Consider the following 10,518-nt stretch of genomic DNA (forward strand, 5'->3'; position numbering starts at 1 on the left):
TCTGATTCAGACAATTAGAATGATCGATCATCAAGACCATTCTAATTGCTCTCAAAATCTATCAGTGATACTTAACAGTATATGGTGGCAACCCATCAGAACTGAAGATGAACCTCTCGGTGCAGTTATCTGTGTGATTGAGTTCCTCTATCATGAGTCCCAACTGAATTAGGGTTAAGGTGAACTCGTCAAACCCAACATCAGTCTTATGAATCAATCGATCGATCGAGTCCGATGTGAAACCCCAATGGAAAACTCTTTTCTATTATTTCACTCTGCCATGGCCATGGCTTAAGGACTCGATCTTTCAATTATCATAGGACTACTCCTCTCATCTATCGAGGTTGATAGATCCCGTCTTGGTGCAATTTGGTTCCTACAATGAATATGCTACAGCCAACATATACCTCAGGGTTTTGAATGGCTAGGAGATTGAGTTATGGTATAGTCAAACTATAACACACTCAAGATGAACTATCGATGCACCTCAGGTCAAAGAACTAGACACACAACTGCAGCATCGAGCTAGTCATCAACGAGAAGGTAGACTTCCTTATAACTGCTCGATATGGTCATGCTCAGTACTCTCGTTCTCAACGAATATCTGTACTCTCGTTTCGGTGTCTCCACATCGTAGACTCAAGACACATCTACCCTAAGGAAGCGATCGTACACCAACCTTCCGGAACGATCACCATCCTCGTGATAATCCTATGGTCAGGAGCTGTTTATGAGTTAGTTATGTAAATTCATGCCTTAAATTTTCAACTTTTAAAAATATGAATTGACATTCCTACTAACTCAAAAGATGTATCACAGACACAATGTATATAATGTGATAGAAGAATAACCCATTTATTGATTTATAGTCAAAATTATAAATTTGCCTTTAGATTTGTACAGGAATGTGTCAGTCAATCTGACATCTAGGGCACACATCTATCAAACTCCCACTTGACCTAATGCCAATTGGCTACATATCTAAGTCCCATCTTCTCAAGATGGGCTTCGATCTTTTGCTAGCCTAATAGCTTTGTCAGTGGCTCTGCCACATTGTCTGTGGAGTCGACGTTCTTAACCTCGATATAATCTTTTTCGAGGTAATCACGGATCAGATGGAATCGCCGCTCGATATGCTTGGACTTCTGGTGAGACCTTGGCTCCTTAGCTAGGGCTATGGCATCATTATTGTTGCAGTAAAGAGGGATGGCATCTGATGACATCACTCCAAGCTCCGCGATAAACTTTTTGTATCAGAATGCCTCCTTCGCAGCTTCTGATACTGCAATATACTCTGCCTCCATGGTGGAATCAGCAATCACCGTCTGCTTAGAACTCTTCCAGCTAATTGCACCACTATTGCAAATGAACAGACTCTCAGATGTCAACTTTCGATCATCTATATCAGATATAAAGTTTGAGTCTGTATATCCCTGAATCTAGAGTTCTCCATTCTCAAAGACTAGAGACATATCCTTAGTCCTTCTCAAGTACTTAAGGATACATTTCACAGAAGTCCAGTGCTCTTCGTCTGGATTCGACTGATATCTGCTCGTGACACTCACAGCATGGGCTATATCAGGTTATATACATAAGGGATCTTGCTCATGCGTTCAATCTCCTCAGGTGTGCTAGGGCACATCTTCTTGGAAAGATGAATGCCATGTCAAAAAGGCACTAAACCTCTTTTGGAGTTTTCCATGCTAAATCATTTTAGCACCTCCTCTATGTACATCTTCTGTGAAAGTCCCAGCATCCTATTTGGTCTATCTCTATAGACCTTAATACCCAGTATAAAGGATGCCTCTCCTAAATCTTTCATAGAAAACTCCTTAGACAACCATACTTTGACTAAGGTCAACATGGGAATGTCATTTCTAATTAGGAGGATGTTATCTACGTATAATACGAGGAAGACAACTACGCTCCCACTGACCTTTTTGAACACACATGGTTCCTCCTCGTTCTTGATGAAACCAAATATTTTGATCACATCATTGAAACGAGTATTCCAGCTCCGAGATGCTTGCTTAAGTCCATAAATGGATCTTTGCAGCTTGCAGACCTTGTGATCATCATCACTGGATGTGAAACCAAGTGGCTGTTCCATATAAATATTTTTCTCAAGATGTCCATTTAAGAATGCCATTTTCATGTCCATCTGCCATATTTCATAATCAAAATAGGCTGCAATAGCAAGCAATGTGCAGATGGATTTTAGCATAGCTACGGGCAAAAAGGTATCCTAATAGATGCCTTCGTACTGACTATAACCTTTCACTACGAGCCTAGCCTTGAATGTCTCTACATTCCCATCTGCACCTATCTTTCTCTTGAAGATCTATTTACACCCAATAGGTACAATGCCTTCAGGTGGATCTACCAAGGTCCAGATTTGGTTTGAGTGCATCGAGTCAATTTCTGATCTCATTGCCTCTAACCATTTCTCAGAGTTGATATCTGATATCGCCTCATCATAGGTCTTGAGATCATCACCATGAGCCCCATTTCTCGTGAGAAATATTTCCTCTATATCCTCTTGTATAGTACCTAAGTACCTTTCAGGAGGACGTAAAATCCTAGTCGATCTACGAGGTGGAAGAGATTGTGTTAGGACTGGTTCTGATTAATTTGGTTCCTTAGGTTCTTTAGCTCGTTGCTCCTGGAAGACATTCTCCTTGAGCTTAATTATTTTTCTAATGCCACCATCTTGAATAAACTATTTTTCAAGAAAAATAGTATTTTGACTCACAATCATATTGTGATCTTTCGGAATATAGAAATAGTATCCTAATGACTCTTTAGGATATCCTATAAATCGAGCTCTAAAAGATCTGAACTCTAATTTGTCCACCTACTGTCTCTTGACATGAGCCAGACAACCCCAAATTCTGAGATGACTCAGGCTTCACTTCTTACCATGCCATATCTCATACGGTGTGGTAGGAACAATTTTAGAGGGAATCCTATTCAATACATATATTGCTGTCATGAGACAATGTCCCTAAAGAAACTCAGGGAGGTCCGTGAAGCTCATCATGAAACAGACCATATCTAATAGGGTCCAATTTCTCCGTTTTGAAATCCCGTTGAGTTGTAGCGTTCCAGGTGGAGTCTATTGAGAGACTATGCCATTGTCCTTAAGATAGTCTAGGAACTTCCGACTAAGGTATTCACCTCCTCGATCTGATCGAAGAACCTTAATGGGATTTTTTGTTTATTTTTCTACTTCATGTCTGAATTCTTTGAACCTTTCAAAGGCTTTAGACTTGTGTTTCATTAGAAACACATACTCATACCTAGACATATCATCGGTAAAGGTAATGAAGTAGACATAGTTACCTCTAGTCGGCACATCAAATGGGCCGCACACATTCGTATGTACTAGGGCAAGTAGGTCTGTGACCCTTTCCCCATGTCCTACAAAAGGGAGTGGTTATTTTGTCATGAAGGCATGATTCACAAACTGGATATGACTCAGAAGTCAACAGACTCAACAGTCTGAATTTTTTCAATTTGTTAACCCTGTCTTCCGCTATATGACCTAGCCTTAGGTGCCACAGATACCTATCATTTAGACTATCTCTAGGCCTTTTAATTCCTATGGCATTCACATTTTGCTTGATATTAAATACAGATACATCAATATATAGCTGATAGAGACCGTTAATAAGAAAACCATTTGCAACTTTATTATTTTCATAAAATATATTACAATGGTCCTTATGAAAGCTAATCACATAGCCTTCTTGTGCTAAACATGAAACAAAAATCAAATTTCTACTTGCTGAAGGCACATAATAACAATCTCTAAGAAATAAATCTAATCCTATCGGTAATCACAGAGAGTAGGTTCCCACGATCACAGCAGCAACTCTTGCTCCGTTCCCGACGCGTAGGATCATCTCCCCATCCCTTAGCCTCCTGCTCTCCTCAAGACCCTGCATAGAAGTGCACAAATGAGCACTAGAACCAGAGTCAAGCATCCAACTGGATGCAGAAGAAACCGTAAGATTAGATTCTAAAATGAGCATACCTCCAAAAAAACCATCCTTCTTGTTCTTCAGGATGGCCAGGTACTGAGGACAGTTTCGCTTCCAATGGCCGTCTGATTGGCAGTGGAAATATTTTTCCTTTTCAGCAGCCTTCTTCTTCAGTTTTGTCTTCTTCTTCTTCCCATCCACCTTCTGCTTCTTCATAGACTTTTTTTTCTTTCCAAAAGACTTTCTCTTGGAAGAAGTCCGCTCCACAGTAAGAACTGAATCTTTTGAACCCTTCATAGAAAGCTCAGCCATAACCAGCATATTCATTAACTTGGCCAAGGTATACTGCATCTTATGCATATGAAAGTTTATGATGAACTGACCATATGCATCGGACCAGGACTGAAGGATCACATCAATCTAAAAATCCTTGTCTAAGATGATACCGAGCTTCTCAAGCTCCTCAAGATCCTTGATCATTGTCAAACAATAATCTTGGACTGACTGCCCATCACGTATTTTAGCCTTAAAAAGTCTTTGACAGACTTGATACTTGGCTGCGTGATTTTGTTCACCAAACAACTCTTATAGGTGAGCCAACATTTGGTAAGTAGTCATAATATTCTCATGTTGGCGCTGCAAGTCATCAGATATTGCACCCAATATGTAGTACCTTACTTTGTTATCATCATTCATCCACTTTTCCAGAGACACTCTCTATTCAGCAGTTGGATGTGCTGGCATGGCAGATGGGTCCTGGTCCAAGGCATGGGTCAATTTTTCGAAATTCAGAACAATTCTGTAGTTCCTTAACCAATCCTTGAAATTGGATCCAGTCAATCTGTGGGTGTCTAGTATTTTGGTCAGGGGGTTGGATGCAGACATGTTTCCTATAGAGAGTCAAAAGTTTCTAGTTAGATTTTATAATCAGACTTAACCAATTTGTTTAGCGGTTTCATTTTTAAACAAATTAGGCTCCCACTATTTTCTCAGATCCCTACACTCCCTTAGTAGAGATGTGAAAATCTCCATGATTAGTGATTTCTAGTGGGTGGTGCGGTCTCATCGACTGGCTCATCACCTCACCTAACAGTTATTGATGATGGGTCAACCGATGAGTGGACAAATCTTGTCCAATGATTCTCTAATCATGGTGCACCCAAAACTTGGTCTCTAATTCATGAAGCTCACCGTGCCCGAAATATTGTTCCAATCCTTAGTTAAGTCAAACCCACCATTTGCACAAACTAGATTTTTGATTGGATCCCTCACCGTATCCAAAATATTGAGCCCAATCTATCCTCTAATTCATAGCATCCAATGCCTAATGGATATGGTTGCATCTTCCCGGTGCAATTGAGCCACCGTATTCAGTCGAGAACAATCAACCTCGGGAAGGGCCCGCACATCCACAATGGTGGAAGACCTAGACTTAATATTTTCTTAGGGAGATTTGATTTAGGTCTCTTTAAACTTGGCTTTACATAGTCATAACAATTATGACTAACCTAGTGGCATGGGTTAGCTCGAATTGTTAGCCACCTCTAATCAGAACTGGGTCGATACAGATGGCCAGGTAAGTGAGATCGGTGGAAGGGATATGCCATTAACTCAACAAAAATGCATTAGAGTCGAGTAGCTCCCAATTAAAAATCAGTCGGTCGCATCTACCCAACTTATCTTAGACACCAAATTGTTGAACCAGAACTAATTTGGTTTAGCCTACAATCCAGGCTCTAACCATTGAGCCAAATTAGGTCTTAACTTGATCGAGTTACATCTAAATGTGATTCGATCTTGACTCAGACTTAATCCTATTAGATTGGTCAATTATTAGCTTTCATGATCCCACCTAACCAACTATTGATTCGGTTTGATCAACCGCTAGACCTAATTGAGCTACCCAAACCCGAACCCAATTTTATGAAAATGACTTAGATCTGAAATTCTCAATTTTAGACCTAATTTAATTTCATAAGCTTAATTCATTAATTAAGTATTGGATTCATAAACAAAATATATAAAATAAATCCTAGGATTTCAGGATCTAGGGTTTTGCAGAAAAGTAAGTTTTGATTTTTGATTAAGGATGAACATGCAGCACCCCTACGCATCATAAGAACATCCATTGAATGGGAGGAGAGAGCCTTTAAACCCTTCTTTATTTTTATGACCAGACGGCCATAAGGAATACCTTAATCAGAAATATAAATTTAACTACAAAACTAGTTAGATCTAAATTTACATATCACATATACAATTTAAGATCTAACTAATACATGCTTTGCATACATCTTGTTGGGTATAAAATACCCACAGCCGGAACCCACGGCGGAACCGCCATCAGCAAGCGCGACTCCGCCCGGACTCCTACGGGAGCCGGGCTCCACCGACGACATCAGCACAGCTCCGCACGGACTCCTACGGGAGCCGGGCTACACCGCCATCAGCAAGTGCAGCTCCGCCCGGACTCCTACGGGAGCCGGGCTCCACCGCCATCAGCAAGCGCTGCTCCGCCCGGACTCCTACGGGAGCCGGGCTCCGCCGCCAACATCAAAACAGCTCCGCCCGGACTCCTACGGGAGCCGGGCTCCGCTCTCAATATCAATCGCTGGTAAGCTCAATCCGGACTCCTATCAGAGCCGGACTTCACCCTTGACTTTGTTTGCAGCGCAGCTCCGCCCGGACTCCTACGGGAGCCGGGCTCCACCGACGACATCAGCACAGCTCCGCCCGGACTCCTACGGGAGCCGTGCTCCACCGCCATCAGCAAGTGCAGCTCCGCCCAAACTCCTACGGGAGCCGGGCTCCACCGCCATCAGCAAGTGCAGCTCTGCCCGAACTCCTACGGGTGCCGGGCTCCACCGCCATCAGCAAGTGCAGCTCCGCCCGGACTCCTACGGGAGCCGGGCTCCACCGCCATCAGCAAGCGCTGCTCCGCCCGGACTCCTACGGGAGCCGGGCTCCACCGCCAACATCAAAACAGCTCCGCCCAGACTCCTACGGGAGCCGGGCTCCACTCTCAATATCAATCGCTGGTAAGCTCAATCCGGACTCCTATCAGACTCAGACTTCACCCTTGACTTTGTTTGCAGCGCAGCTCCGCCCGGACTCCTACGGGAGCTGGGCTCCACCGACGACATCAGCACAGCTCCGCCCGGACTCCTACGGGAGCCGGGCTCCACCGCCATCAGCAAGTGTAGCTCCGCCCGGACTCCTACGGGAGCCGGGCTCCACCGCCATCAGCAAGCGCTGCTCCGCCCGGACTCCTACGGGAGCCGGGCTCCGCCGCCAACATCAAAACAGCTCCGCCCGGACTCCTACGGGAGCCGGGCTCCGCTCTCAATATCAATCGCTGGTAAGCTCAATCCGGACTCCTATCAGAGCCGGACTTCACCCTTGACTTTGTTTGCAGCGCAGCTCCGCCCGGACTCCTATGGGAGCCGGGCTCTGCCGCCATCATCACAGCTCCGCCCGGACTCCTACGGGAGCCGGACTCCACCGCCGACATCAGAACAGCTCCGCCCGGACTCCTACGGGAGCCGAGCTCCGCTCACGACAGCTCCGACCATTATCGAGCTTCAATCGACAGATCCACGCCCCTTGACAGGCCCTCAAAACGGTCGCGACCCTGCTCCACCTCCTGTGGCGGACTCCACGCAGTATCATCATTCCCTGACAAGCCGCAGCAGCCATAGCCGTCCTGCTCCACTTCTTGTGGCGGACTCCGCACAGCTCCATTATCCCCCTGGCAGGCCACAGTAACGGCCACGAACCTGCTCCACCTCCTGCGACGGATACCATGCGATTCTCCTGACGACGGACGCTGCTCCACCCCTCATAAAGGATTCCACGTGGCAAGTCGAGGTGATACCCACGTGTCTGCTCCATTATCTTTCGCAATCAATTCCCCTGACCATGGGCGGCCCACTACCAGGCAGTTACACACATCGCCATCAGTCCGTTGCCTCCCCCTCCTATAAAAGGGGGGACTCAGATACGTTATTTTTTAAGCTTTTTTGCCTTATCTCAAAACTCTGCTAAATTCTCCGTTCGAGCACTCCATTCTTGTTGAGGCAGAGAACTGACTTGAGCGTCGGAGGGTCTTGCCGGAGCAACCCCACCTCCGGTTTAGACTTCCCTTGCAGGTCCCGACGGCGACCGCGGCTTCCTCAACTCCAGCTTCTCCGGCGCAGGCGGATTTTTGCACCAACAGGATTGGCGCTAGAGGAAGGGGCCGTGTCTTCGCAGCACCCTTGTTCTTGAAGGAGCGCTCAACGGAGCCACCTCCGGCCATCTCTCCGTCATCTACTCCTAATCCTCCCCCGCGAGATCGACACCCGATGCCTCCGCGCAGGGCGTCCACCCGGCGGTCCACGGCCTCCGCGGCCAGATCTCAGGCTCCGGCCTCCCCTCCCGTTTCTCAGCCAGCTCCTCCTCCCCCTCCGGCAATGGCGGTCGGCGCGGAGCAGTTTGACTTGCTGGCGCAGTAGGTCAAGGGCCTCGTCGAGGCCGTACAGGCGATGCAGCAGCAGCCGCCGCAGGCGTCAGCGCATCCGGAAGGGGCATCTCCGGAATGCCAGAACCCGACGGTGGGGTGGGCCACCTGGGCTAGCCGCCCCGTCCTTCCCGAGAAGGCGAATCCAAGGGTGGAGAGCCCTCAATCGGACCATGACTCCACCCCTGGGAGATCCCTGCCCCCGTTCTGCCAAAGGACCCTCGAGACTCGAAGTCGAGAGGATTTCCTGGACCGGAGGCTCCAGGAGATGAACCGGCGGATCGAAGAACTCCGCCATGCGCCTCCCGCTTATGGTGAGGATATCTGCACTGACCCTCCCTTCTCCCAAATGATTATACAGGAACCGATCCCGCCGAATTTCAAGCTCCCCCAGTTTGAAAGCTACGACGGGACGTCGGACCCGGTGGACCACCTGGAGGCCTTCCGAACGATGATGTTGCTTCATGGTGCCCCCGACGCCATCTTGTGCTGGGCTTTCCCGTCTACTTTGAAGGGAGCAGCAAGAAACTGGTACTCGGCACTGAAGCCGGGTACCATCTTCTCCTTCGACTAAATGAGCCACCAATTCGTGGCCCATTTTGTCAGCAGCCGACGTCCCCGGAAAGGTTCGGAGTCCCTCATCAACATCAAGCAGAGGGAAGGGGAGTCCATACGGGCCTACATCAACCACTTCAACATCGCGGCGTTGGAGGTCCGGAACTTGGACCAGTCGGTTGCCATGGCCGCCCTGAAAGGTGGCCTTCAGAAGAATGATCTCTTGTACTCCCTGGAGAAGAAGTACCCCAGGGATTTTGCTGATCTGCTTGCTCGGGCTGAAGGATACGCCCGAGCGGAAGAGGCCTTCAAAATGAAGGATGAAGAGACTGCGAGGGAGCGCCAGGCGGGAGATTCTGGCAAACCCGCAGTTGAGAAGAGGCCAAGGGAAGCCCGGCCTCGCTCCCGATCCCCTCCTGGGCACAAGCGCGCCCATACTCCACCCCGGGCACGCAGGCAGAGAAGTCCGGACAACAGGTTTCGGCGGGGTTCCCCGCCAGGGAAGTTCCGCAACTACGCCCCCCTCAACGCCTCGAAGGCCCAGGTACTGATGGAGGTCAGGGAGCTGATCTCTAGGCCGGAGAGGATGCGCACGCACCCCGGGAAGCGCAACCCCAACAAGTTCTGCCTCTACCACCGCGACCACGGCCACGACACCGAAGAGTGCATCCAGCTCCAAGACGAGATCGAGGAGCTCATCCGGCGAGGTCGGCTCGACAGATTCATCTGCCGCAGGCCTGAGGGTAGAGGAGACCGGCCAAGAGCCCTCCCACCGCCCGAACCACAGAAGAGGGAGGAGCAGCCCAGGGACCGGCCTCCTATTGGGACCATCGACTCCATCGCCGGAGGGCCTCGAGGAGGAGCGGGAGAACTGTAAAATGTATTGCTTACTGTTTCGTTTTGAATCTACTTTTCTTTTTAGCTAACGCACTCCTCCTGCTTAACGCGGATGTACTATGACTGGATATGACCTCTCCAAAAAACAACAGCCATGTCAGGAACAGGAGGAGAACCTCGTCCTGACATGAGCAAAGTCAAAGGCCCGGTTCTTTTAGACCGGATGGGGGGAGAGGCCTTACAACGCCCTAATGTGCCTCCACAGCCCTGTTAGGGACAGGAGGAAAACCTCACCCTAACTTGAGCAAAGTCAAAGGCCCGGTTCTTTTAGACCGGATGGGGGAGAGCCTTACAACGCCCTAATGTGCCCCCACAGCCCTATTAGGGACAAGAGGAAAACCTCGCCCTAACTTGAGCAAAGTCGAAGGCCCGGTTCTTTTAGACCGGATGGGGGGAGAGGCCTTGCAACGCCCTAATGTGCCCCCATAGCCATGTCAGGAACAGGAGGAGAACCTCATCCTGACATGAGCAAAGTTGAAGGCCCGGTTCTTTTAGACCGGAGGGGGAGAGGCCTTACAGCGCCTAACGCGCCCCCACAAGCCAGGCTGATAACGAGAACCTCGCGACTGACTCAAGCAAAATGGA

This window comes from Elaeis guineensis, chromosome 7 (assembly GCF_000442705.2).
Source record: "Elaeis guineensis isolate ETL-2024a chromosome 7, EG11, whole genome shotgun sequence".
NCBI classification, from domain to species: domain Eukaryota; kingdom Viridiplantae; phylum Streptophyta; class Magnoliopsida; order Arecales; family Arecaceae; genus Elaeis; species Elaeis guineensis.